Source organism: Polyodon spathula, chromosome 6 (genome assembly GCF_017654505.1).
Source record: "Polyodon spathula isolate WHYD16114869_AA chromosome 6, ASM1765450v1, whole genome shotgun sequence".
NCBI classification, from domain to species: domain Eukaryota; kingdom Metazoa; phylum Chordata; class Actinopteri; order Acipenseriformes; family Polyodontidae; genus Polyodon; species Polyodon spathula.
Window position 1 is genome coordinate 65,557,016 of NC_054539.1, and position 12,874 is coordinate 65,569,889.

A 12,874-nucleotide genomic window follows, 5' to 3' on the forward strand; every position below is an offset into this window, starting at 1 on the left:
GACTCAAATAATGTTTTTAAATCTAGGATATATATATATATATATATATATATATATATATATATATATATATATATATATCACACACACACACACACACACACACACACATATATATATATATCCATATCCATTTCCATCAGACTTTTATTCATTCAACTTCGATTTGGAATTACTTGGTGTTCCATTGGTTACTCTGGAAGGCAAAACAAAGGCTGTTGTTGACTTAGTCCACCCAACAATGTTGTAAATGTACCATGATGTTGAAGGCTACTTTCAAGACAATAATGTCCCAAAGACAGAATTGCGTGGCAGGGGTTTGAGAAGCATGGCAGCGACTTCGGGGAATCTTCCATGGTCACCACAAACACTGGATCTCAAACCAATTCAGCATGTTTGGGATAAACATCACCACAATCCTCTCTTTTGCCTCTGAAGTGATGGCATAATATATTAATGACTGAATGATGATACCATCCAGCATCTGGTGGAGTCTATGACACTTTGTATCAAGGCTGTGATCAGCGAAAATAGTGACCCAGCCTGTTATTAAATATAGTTATTAAAAAGTAGACCAGACAGTGTATATCTTTTCATGTAAAGCTCTGTGATGCCTATATGTCAGTTTGTGATGTTCTGCATTATATTGTAGTATTATTAAACCCTACATTGAAATGGCAAAATATTAAAAAATATATAATATATAACATCATTTATCTACTCATCTCCGCTTCATTATTTGTTATAGCAGTTAACCCGAAATACTCTATTCAACAGGGCTGTACATTGTTTGAATCTGCACATCTAGGCCTTAAATAACATGAAAGTTTGTTTCCAGTGTGGCTGATCAAATTGTAACGAGTGCTTGGTCTGTTTCCCAAGTTAGCTGTGCCAGACCAAAACCACATATGGGAGTATCCCAAACTAAACCCACAAAACCTACATTATTAAATAGAAATACTGTATTTATGGGTGCCTCAAGCCACTACAACAAACTTTTAAGTAACATAAAACACAGATTAATAGGTTGCACGTGTGGCATTCTTAAAGCAAAATGTGAAACCATGACAGTGTACTCATCCCATTAAAAAAAAAGGATATCCCTGTAGCCAATCATGCTAGATTCTTTAAAAGCTGATCTAATCTTTACATTGCATGGCACAGTAAAGTATTGTGCTAATTTTGTTTTCATTCCTTGTCTGCACTTTTATTTATGGTCTGTAAGATAATGCGTAACCAGAGGGTAGTTGTTGAGGTCACCAGGCAAAGAGTGGACTGGAAACAGTACGTTGATGAATGAACAAATAGTTTATTTTTGGCAGCCAAAAATAGATGATTAAACTATATATATATATATATATATTTGATAATAACAAATATAGATTAATAGATATATATGATATATATATATAATATATATATATATTATATATATATATTAGGAACAACCCATTTTGTTTTGGTTTGTTTTGAGCTATTGTGATTATTATTGTAAAGACCTCGATCTTGACACAAGCCAGCCCACAATGACCTCCCAAGAGGTTTTATACCCCCACCTGGCTATGGCTCCTGCCCGCTGAGTAAAATATAAACTAAAAATAATTATATTTAACTTAATGACATTTTTCTTAATGTGATTCAGTGACTGCCAACCCTAGCACCAATGATTACAAATCACGCCACTGAACAGATAAAAATGAAATCATCATCTACCTTTAAAGTATTCAGGCGATGCGATTACTCTTGCACCAGCAGAATGATATTAAAATCTAACTCCACTGACAGATAAAAAATGAACATCCTACCTTTTAAAGTATGACTGTTACCTCAAAACATCTCCATGCTGTGATTACCCCCTCCATACAATAACATTGGGTTCGCTCACTTCTATTTCAGCTTTACTCATTATCTATACGGTAAGTAATACTTTTTAACAATAAAACCCTTTTTTTTATCTTTTACAGGTATATTTGCTTAAAGTTGATCTCATTCGCTATTACTCTCAAAATAATGTGCACCTTATTATTCCAAACATAACTTGGGTTTTAACATAAGCAAGTAACCTCTTTTTTCCCCTTTTTACAGGTCACCACCCCAGCCCCAGGACAAAACCTGACACAACAGCCAGAACAGGTAAGCAAATTAATAACATTCTATTACAAAACAACCGTACCAGATATGATTTTAATAGGAACAGCTTAATGCTACAATAATGTTTATTTGTATGCTGTCTGTGAGGGTTATTATAAACAGTAATGGAGAAACAAAAATCTGTGGTTATTTTTATTATGTTGTGATGAAGTTCGGGAGCAGCTTCCTCACAGGGTTACACAGAAAAATAAATACCGTGTAATGAGAATGACATTGAAACACAACTTTTTTTCTGAAGACGCCTGCTATTTGCAAAAATGTTAAGTGGTTCTTACTACTATAATGATACTTTGGCATATCTAGCCTGTGTTACTTATCACAATGGTAAACAACTGGAACAAAAGAGTGTCTACTAAGCATTCATACAAAAACACCGCTTTTGAGTAACTGTAATGCATACCACTCAATCTTTCATAATTGATTTACTCTGCAGTACAGAAAATGTGTAACATTCTGAATAAGGTAACCAGTACCTGTTAAGTCTTTGAAAAGAAACTGACAAAGATAATGAAATCTGATGCAAGTTACTTTTACACAAAGATGGAATTCAGTCATAGTTATTTGTCTCAATAACAGTTGGTGGTATGTCAATGGGTAAAATAGGTTGACAATGAAACAAATCCCTTTATACTGTATTTTGTAAATTAAAGCGATTGAGTTTATCTTCCTGGTGTCGTTGACGCTGTTGGGTAATGTTCCGCGGAAATGAAAATCCCCTCTGTGACAGCGTATTGCAGTTCTGAATTAACTCTGATCACTATTATCTTTTCAATGCCCAGGGGCTTTGTCCTGATGATGATTTAATACCAGCTAGAATCCACGATGAAACCACAAAGGTAAAACTGCATCTTTTTCATAGAGGCAATTAAATTCCCCACTGGACCATGGAACATAGAAAAACAGGGTATAGTATGCTCAGTAATTCACACATTTGTGGAGAATTACAACTAATACAAACAGTTAAAATGGTTCCAAAGTTTGATGAATAAACAATTTAGTAAGATATAACTTCAAACTTTAATTGTAGGGGTTACCTTGGTCACATGAAACTTTATAATCCCACAGCTGTGTCCTCGCTGACACAAACATATTGGTTCGATTACAGAAGTTAATTTCTTTGACATTAAGATTACAAACATTTTTAGGATGTTGGTTCTGGTAAGATTCAAATGTCATCGTGTTTTTATTTTACTGGACCTTGTGAAATGTTCCTGTAATAGCACTTGGTACTGCCAGGCTTGATGAGATGGGGGTTCTGATTAAGCTTTCCCACAATGCAGTGCACACCTGTAGGTTGGACTGACTTCTAAGGGTACATGTTTTGTTCATCTCTTTGGATAATGCTTGCCAAATCTTGAGGTACTGTTAGCTTCTCACCTTAAGCCCCTATTTAGTAAACATTTGTAGAGTCTGCACCTCTTGATGAGTTCAAAATACATGTAACAAAACTTGCAAAACACAATTTAGTAAAGCAAATTATTAACGTAAGAACTCCTTCATAGATCTAAGTTGAAGATATTCCAGAAAGTCCAAGTTTGAGATATTGGTTTCAAGGAGATGAGACCAGAGCAGGGCAGGGCGGGTGGGGGTGCAGTACCTGTGGGCAGTCTAAGAAAATGCTTCAATTTGCGAGCTCCAAGGATAAATTGCTAGAGAGTTGGCAAGTATGCAGTTTTAGAAAGATATTTGCCTAAAATTAGTAGAAACAAATAACAGTGCAATTAAGTTGCAAATTCAGGCAGTTTAAAAAGGACTCTATATTACAATTATGTCAGCTTGAAGGAATATAATTATCAGGTGTACTGGACTGTTACTTCTACATACCTCTTGCAGTCATTGTCATGAGTGATGAAATGGAAAATCGGCATTGCAGACAGCATACCTTGCATAACAAGGCTTGTGTCAGAGCAATTATACAGGGGTATGTTTGAATAATATATAGATTTAAATATAGATTTTTAAAACTGTAGTTATTACAACTTTTCAAGGGCGTACAGTGCCACATACAACTTTTCAAATGATGTTAAAGTGAGGTTTCATTCTCTAACCAGTTACCACAACGTTGCAGCTAAACAGTGGGTGGTAATACTGTATTAGTTGGAACACACATCCTGTCCAGTAACACTACATGTTATTTCTGATAACAGCAAACCACTACAAAGAGCACCTGCATACCCTCAAGCTGCCCTCTAATTGGTTGAGTGTCCATGCACAACACAGATTAATAGGTTGCACGTGTGGCATGTGGATGAAGAATAGCAGCCTGCTGTGCCTCATTGGTTACAACAGCAGTGATGAATCCCCCTGGAGGAGTCAGTCCTCTGTGTCGACAGATAAAGAAGTGTTCTGAGAACACTGAGCCACCGAAACTTGGATATCAGGATATCATGAATAAAAGTTGTTAACAAGTTGCGCCTGAAATACATTATAAAATGGTGTTGAAAACTTATCGTAAATAAAGATTTGTTTGAATGGTCACAAAATTAGTGAAATGATTTCAGCCTGTGTGTACTCAAAGTGGTTTAACATGTAGATAATTTCCCTCAGGTATATAAAGACTTTCAATCTGCAACTCACATAGTGATCCAATAAAGCAACTAAGAAGACCAAGGAGCTTTCGAAACTAGTCAGGGATAAAGTGGTAGAGAAGCACAGAGCAGGAGAAGGGTACAAGAAAATTTCTAAGGCGCTGATTAACCCTCTCAGCACAGTGAAGTCCATCATTAAGAAGTGGAAGATGCATCAACCACTCCCTAATTTGGGGTTTTAACCACCAGAATTAATTTTTGTGCGGGAACCCCCTTTGTCAAAAGCTTACTTGGAAAATACTAAATAAACCATGTTCATATGCTTTGCAAATTATCCCTAATCGATGTGCATCATCAAAAAAATAATAGCAAGGTGTTGAGGCACGATCTCCCTTCCTAAAACCATGTTGACTGTCTCCTAGGATACTTGCCATATAGGTAATTTTCCAGACAGTGTACCCAGATCAGGTCACTGAAACTGGGGAGGAAATTCACATTTCAGCAGGACAATGACCCAAAACATGACTTATAGGCTTTTACAGTGCTCTGAAATATTGTCTACTTAGGTTTATTTAATGTTTAAACAGGTCTGCGAAATGTCAGCAAAACCCTAATTTTATTCCATAACCTACCTGCAAAAAATATGAAAATTTACCGTGATTTAAGTAGACCCCTATATACAGTTGTATTCAAAAGTTTAATACTCCAACGGAAATTTCAAATTTCTAGAAATTTCTTGAAAACAAATAATTATAGGAAAATTCTTTTGTAGCAAGTTTAGTTTTTGTGGATGAGGACAAAAGGTTACAAGAAACAGATGTCTAAAATTATTTATTTCAGCATTTTTTTTTTAAAACTACAAAAATGCTAATTCAAAAGTATTCATATCCTGATGAGGAAAATGCAGTTACTAGCTAGTTGAGGCACCTTTAGCAATAATAACCTCTTTTAAATGATTAGGATATTTATCAATGAGTTTTTGGCATGATTCTTTAGTGATTTTTGACCATTGTTCAACACAAAATTGTTCCAGTTCATTCAAACTCCGAGAACTTCTCTTGTGCACAGCCTTCTTCAACTCATACCAAAGATTCTCAATCGGATTTAGATCGGGACTTGACTAGGCCATTAGTGAACCTTGATTTTATTCTCCTTTAGCCATGCTGAAGTAGATTTTGATATGTGCTTTGGATTGTTGTTGTGTTGGAACGTCCAATTGCGCTTTAAACCAAGTTTTGTAGCAGAGGGTTTCAGATGCTTGGCCAATATCTTTTGGTATGCTATGGAATCCATTTTACCATGTATTGGAACTAAATTTCCTGTGCCATTAGAGGAAATACAGCCCCATAGGATATTACCACCTCCATGCTTGACAGTAGGTATGGTGTTCTTTTCTTTGTACACCTCACCAGACTTACTCAAGACTATCAGCATGACCAAATAGCTCAATTTTTGTTTAATTACTGCACAAGACCTTTGATCAGAACTCATATTCATCATTCAAATGCTGTTTTGCATACTTTAAACGATTGTCCTTGTGACGTTTTCCTAAGAGTGGCTTTTCCTTGGCCTGCGACCATTGAGACCTTCATCATCCCCACTCCCACTTACAGCCAATTCACTTGGAATATCTTTGGCAGTCAATCTCGGATTGTTATTAACCTTCCTCACAATTCTTCTACTTGTTTTTCATGAAATAACCTTCTTTCTTCCAGACCAAGGGATTCTTGTGACAGTACCATGTGTCTTGTACTTCTTGATAACAGAAACAATAGTTGAAATTGGGATACTCAAATGCTTGGCAATCTTCTTGTACCCTTCTCCAGCTTTTATGATAATATATAATTTTCTGCCTAAGGTCCTCAGATATTCAAATAGCTTTTTTCCATATTGACTTATTGGCAATGACAGCAATCATTCTATGCCTAACCCTTTTATACTCTCTAAGAATGTTTACCTAAAATCCCGCATTTTCTGGACTTTTCTAGAATTAAGTTTTGCATTATCATATTGAAATTTCTAGATATTATACAATTCCATTGGAATATGTATGTGTGTGTATTTAAAAAAAGGATTATGAACATACTTTAATTATTCTTAATTAATTTCAATGCTTGCACTGATAGTGCTAACATTCTATTTTTCCCCTTTATGAATTAACTACTGTGCTAATAATTGTGGGTTGTCCCAACTGCAGATTCCCACCCTGATGTGGACAGATAATTTCCATAAACTGCAGATATTAAAATGCAAACTGGCAGGACCCATAGAAACACATACAGCTGAGACCGGAACCAAACCTGTTACTGGAATTCACACACCACCGCTACACCACTGAAACCACTGAAGAGTTTAAATAGAGCAAAAGAAGGAAATAATAAAAATGGTAAGCCTTCATCGCAGCGTCAAAAATATAATTATGACTCCATACATTCCACAGAATTCAGCAGGCAGGCACACCGTTCTATTTTAGAACACTCGTTGTAATTACCAGGTTCAAAGAATAAGCTCATAGTTGACCTAGATATGTCTTTCAAAGGCCCTGTACACATTCTTTCACTGTGGTTGTACCAAAATGTAATCATGTCACCCTATGGGCTATGGAACCATACACGTACAGTATGAACCGTTTACATCGGCCTCTTAGGCTAGGAATGTTGTCAGTGATTAATTAAAATTAATGAGAGCAAAGACTGGAATTAAATGGTACATTTGGCATTTAGGCAATGCATAGTACAGTGTTAAATTAGAAGAACACAGCATGGATTTGGTAACCTAACAATTGTGGGATTTCACTTTGAAAAATGTTACATACCCAACAAATTGCTCCAGTAATCTTTTATTTCTTTAAGTTACTTTAAATGCCTGGTGTAGATTTCACCTGATTGTCTCTTAAGCCTCTTTCACACTAGCGCTCCTACCCAGGTCCTGACTCAGATTCTGGCTACCTGGATCTCAATCCCGCTTAGCGTGAAACCATGTACGCTTTAACCTGGGTCGAGCGAAACAAAATTCATGATGTGCACTTGTAATAGGAGGAAGTAACAAAACAGCCACACCTGCGTGAAGGTTTCATTTCTGCAAGGATCCTGTGAGCCGTTTCTGTTTATTCATGGTTTGTTGATGGAGATTAAAGATTCAATCCAGAGAAGTTTGGATGGAAGCGTCCGTAACAAGCACGTCTTCCAAACAGTTTGCGAGAGGCTGGCTGTAGCTGGGTTTCACAGGACGACAGTCCAGTGCAGAGAGATTAAAAACAGATGAAAGTGTGCTCATGTGAACGTTGCTGCTTCCAGGGCATTGCACACTTGCTTCTGTCTCCCAGGTCAACCATGCTTCTTCAGAAAGCAGTGTGAAAATGCAAAGCCAACCCGCATGACACCAAGTCGCCACCCGGGTAGAGCATGCCAGTGTGAAAGGGGCTTTTGATATCCTTATAATAATAAACAGGGTTTGTGCTAAATTTTGTACAACACAGATTATGAAATGCATATCTTAAATTGTGTCCTGGTATTCAAACTGTATAAACAAAGCCTTACTGGGCTAACCTTTAACCATCCTCCTAAAAGCTAATTGTGAACAAATTCATGAATTATATCTGTATATGTGCAGAAACCATATGTACCAAATTCACTGAAGAATACAGAATAGAATACAGAGGCTGCAGTATTATAAACGCAACATATTGGAGGAGGTATTGGGATGTTTAAACAGAATTTTATTCTATTGAAAAAGCCCAAACAACAAAGCGTCAAGTTACACCATGGTGTTTACAATAAACCCATTAGTTGAGATAGTGTGTTTCACTTTAAATTAACAAAGCATTTCATTTTTAAATACTGTATTAATATCCTAATAAGTGTAATGTATTAGCAAAATAGAGAGATTGCAGTCTCAAGGAGTAGTTATCCAGGTTAAGTATGATTGAAATAATTAAAAAAATAAAACTGATTACTGCACTAAGTCAGGAACACACCTGTTTTTCATGAATTCACTTGTGTTCATGTTACAAGTTCAACTCTTATTATTTGAGTTGTAAAGTGCATCTACTTGCCATACTGCTCTGCGCAACTTCTGTTGGGACTGAAAATGCTTTCCGTGTTTTTGCATTCTGTATTGTTTTGAAAAACATTTCATTCTACAAACAGATGTACAGATTGTGCGATGCAAAAAAGGATATGTTTACAATTACTAGCACAACACAGCCCTGCAGGTATTAAAACTTGCTTTCATTTTTCAATGTTTGTGGTTATGTTTGTTGTTAGTACATTACCTTACATAGCTTACATAGCTTAATGTGTATTTTCAAGTTCAGCTAGTGACACCTTCTCCATGCAAGAATATCTATTTTTCTAAATCAAATGTGCAAATGGGCTTCTGCCACATTTTATTGCAACCATTTTGGATGTACATTGTGAACTACACAACCACACATGGGTTGTAAAAAAAAAAGAAAACAAAAATGCAACCAGCTTGTCTCTCAACACAGAGGCTGCACTGACCAACATGTCATCAAGGGCATGGAGAAGGTCTCCTGGTGTGCCTGTAATGGTAATGTTTGCAGAATACCAATATCACAAGTCTATAAGATCGGTTGTATTGCCTGTCTTGTCTGAAACTGACTTCAACAGGGATATGTAGCTTTTACACATTCCATTCCATTTGCAAATTAACACAAGTGCGGGACAGCCTAGTTACACAAACCCTCTGTTCTGCAGCTTATTCTTAAAACGACCGCAATTATTCTTAAGAATGTTTGACTTTTTATTACTCGTTTAAGTAATTCTTGCTTCTGTCATGGTGTTTACCAAACCCTGCCATGGGTACATTTAAAAACCTAGAACCACAAGATATCAGGAGTACCTTGGACTAAACCATTCTACTGCACACAAAAATATGATTGTTGTACAGGAAACCAAAAGTAATGGCTAATCACCACGGTATACAAACACATCAGCTTAGAACACTGATCTGCTGAAGCCACATTGTTCCATATGTTCCACTTCATCAAACTAGACAACCACCAGGCGAGATAGGCATCTGGAGCACAGTTGATTTCAAAGCTTTCCATAACAATTAAATCGGATCACTTTTATTATGCTTAAGCTTTTACTAACCGCAAAGTTAATTCCACCAAAAGATACACCACTGCTTTATAAGCAGCATTACTTCTCATGCTGTAGGTCTTTTTAGGTAAATGTCAAGACCTACTGTAGGATGCTACACCTCAAACTTAAACTCCTGTGGTAGCTGTATTTATGTTTCTTACAAATGAGAAAGGGGATAGGATTTCTAGGCCACCAAGCCTTCCAAAGCATTTTCTTTACAGATTACAAAAGAAAGATAAACCCAACTGTATTTAGCACAAAAAGCAAAAGCAATTAGCCTCATAAGTTGTCAAAAGAGATGAAAGAATCCCGCTTGTGAGGCTTACTCACACCTTTATTGACATCATTAAATACATGAAAAACACATCCATTGTCCAGCAGGTTTAGGAGTTTAAGATAAGCTGTGGTTTAAACCAATAAAATGGAACCCGTTATCTAGAGCGGATGCATTTAAAAAAAAAAATTATAACCACTAAGATAAAGTAAGATTAGTCTTTCTAAAGTACAACTGTCCTTTTAGTTGAGTTGCTGGCATGTTAATTAGGTGAATTCACCTGGGCAGGGCTTGGTGGTACCAGTCCTGGTTCTGTTCCTTATACATATCATGGACAATATTGTCTTATGGCTTCATCATTAAATTATCAATCTCTTTACTGACACAAACAAGGGCAGCATTATGAGAACTACTCAGTGATAGAAATTATATTGAGTGCCATATGGAGCCATATTTCTTGGGAAATATGACAAGGTTTAGTTTTCTGGCATTCATTCTGGTAAGAGCTTACAAACTTATTTCTGGTCTCCCTGGACCTGTTTCTAAATTGTCCAATGGGATGAGCCCTTAAAAAATACTTTTTGCTGTCTGATAAAAAATATTACAAAACAAATTAATACAATGCAACATTTAATAAATAAAAAAGCAGAAGATGACTATATTCCTAATGTGGACTAATTTTGATTTAAAAACGACCATTTAGGCCCAGATCAAGCCCAACACCAATAAGCCTATTTTACCTTACAAACGTTTTTATCTGTACGAATATGTCCAAGTCCAAGTCCCAATTGATAATTTTCCAGTTTCATTGTTACTATCTGAATTTGTGGGGTACCAATTACTTGGGTGGATTGGTTGACTTTTTCAGGCTATTTATAAATGTAAAACAAGCAATATAATTTAAAATGTAAAAAGCCTTCAACAAAATTACAATCACAACCATTAAACACAAGAGTTTTTTTCTGTAATGTGTCAGCGCCAGTTATATTTCTCTTTCTGAGTCAGAAGCAAATAAAGCAGAACATAAAAATGTACTCCAGTACCAATTAATAAAACAAATGGTGAATATGCCAGAATTTGAACAGTGCATGTTAGCCAACCCACCTTGATCACTATATGTGGTTGATTCTTATATCAGTAATTCTTCTAATTATTGATATAAGAATATATATATATAATATATATATATATATATATATATATATATATATATATATATATATATATATATATATACATAATTTAGATATTTTATTTAACATCATGTAAATCAAAGAAACTACAAAATTATATTGTAAAAAAGTCTACCAGAAACCACAATAGTATTTCAGTATTTCATGTTACACCTCAAAATGTCACATTTATATATGGAAAACTACAAAGCAGTATGTAATTCAGTATGTTAAGGTCATATTATTCAGCAGGTGTCATTCGACTTTATGCAGCAAGCCAAATTCTGTGTAACTCAAATTAATGAAGTCTTAGCTTTCGGTCCTTAAGATCATAGCATTGAATCAGGATTTTGGAAAGTATTTTAATACAAAGGTGCTTTTCTTATTATAAGTCATAGTAGTTACAACCTTTCTTTGATCATTAAATTTGTTTGAAGTTAAGAATCGTATATCTTTTACCAGACACATTTTGCTTTAACTTGATATTCACATTAAAGTGTAGCTATTTATAATGATGTTGCATTGCTGAGTGAGGAGTGTGTAGCTGCATAATACGCACATTGGCACAACTTTAGCATAACACATTAATAAATCTCTTTTGTGCTACAGGGGAATCTTAAGGGAAACATTTAACAAACAATTACAATTAATCATCTTCAGAGACAGAAACAAACAAGTATAAGAAGCTGAATGCTCCAGTTACATCCAGTTACAAACCTGGATAGTCATGATTAGGTCAGTTAAAGTGGAACGTTTCCCTAATATCATTCTAAAAGATGTCGATACCCCTTGTAATGCAAAGCATGTTTAATTCAGTATGGTACAGACCTTAGCTTTAGGTTTTTTTCTCATTTTCTTTATAATAAATGGGAAGCCATAAGCACATTAGTTATAGGGAGTACAGAGATCCCCACTTCAATATTGTGATTGCTATGTTGGTCACATAATACCCTCATTCATGCTTAAATGGCTCTTTGGCCTATTAAGATGAGGCTTCACCCAATCAAAATAGTGAATTTCCATTTAAAAAAAAAAAGATTTTCTCTGTCTATTTCCATTTCACTCCGTCGGTTATGACTGTGCTGCTTTTCCATTGGGTAATCCTGCTGACACCAACCCTTTCCTCTGCGGTTCACGATTAAGCAGCAGATCACACCTTACACACAGTGCAGTGTGTTAGTATGCATTACTAGATAAATATCGTTCTTGCTCCCCTAAATGTTTTTGTTTCCTCTTTTACTGGATTCTAATTATATTTAATAGTTAAAGAGAATAAGTCTTTCTGAAGGGCCTAAGGGGATAGAAGAGTGCAGGGATGCCAAAACATTTCAAGTTTATTTGCACATTAAATCCATATGGAAAAGAGAATACTCTTACTTCATGATCTCACTCTTGTCTATTTTCAGCGGACAGCAATCAGTTACTCCACGCAGGATGTATAGATAGCAATTTGAAATGTGTGATCTCCCAAACAAAGGGAGGCAGTAAACTGCAAAAAGTGGACTTTACAGATCTGATTATAAGTGTTGCTAACGACTCATTTACATTATCAATTAAATATGAATTATTAAGGAATGTATCTTTTATTGGTTGATAGTATACATGGGAAATGAGAGGGCACCATAACCCCTTTAAAACTCT

The 12,874-nt window shown here is 35.6% G+C and overlaps 1 protein-coding gene across 2 annotated transcripts in view; it reads right to left on the reverse strand.

Moving 5' to 3' along the window:
- LOC121317485 (scavenger receptor class A member 5-like) overlaps positions 1 to 12,874 on the reverse strand; it is a 67,204-nt gene that overhangs the window by 32,043 nt on the left and 22,287 nt on the right. The gene's annotated exons all lie outside the window — the stretch shown is intronic.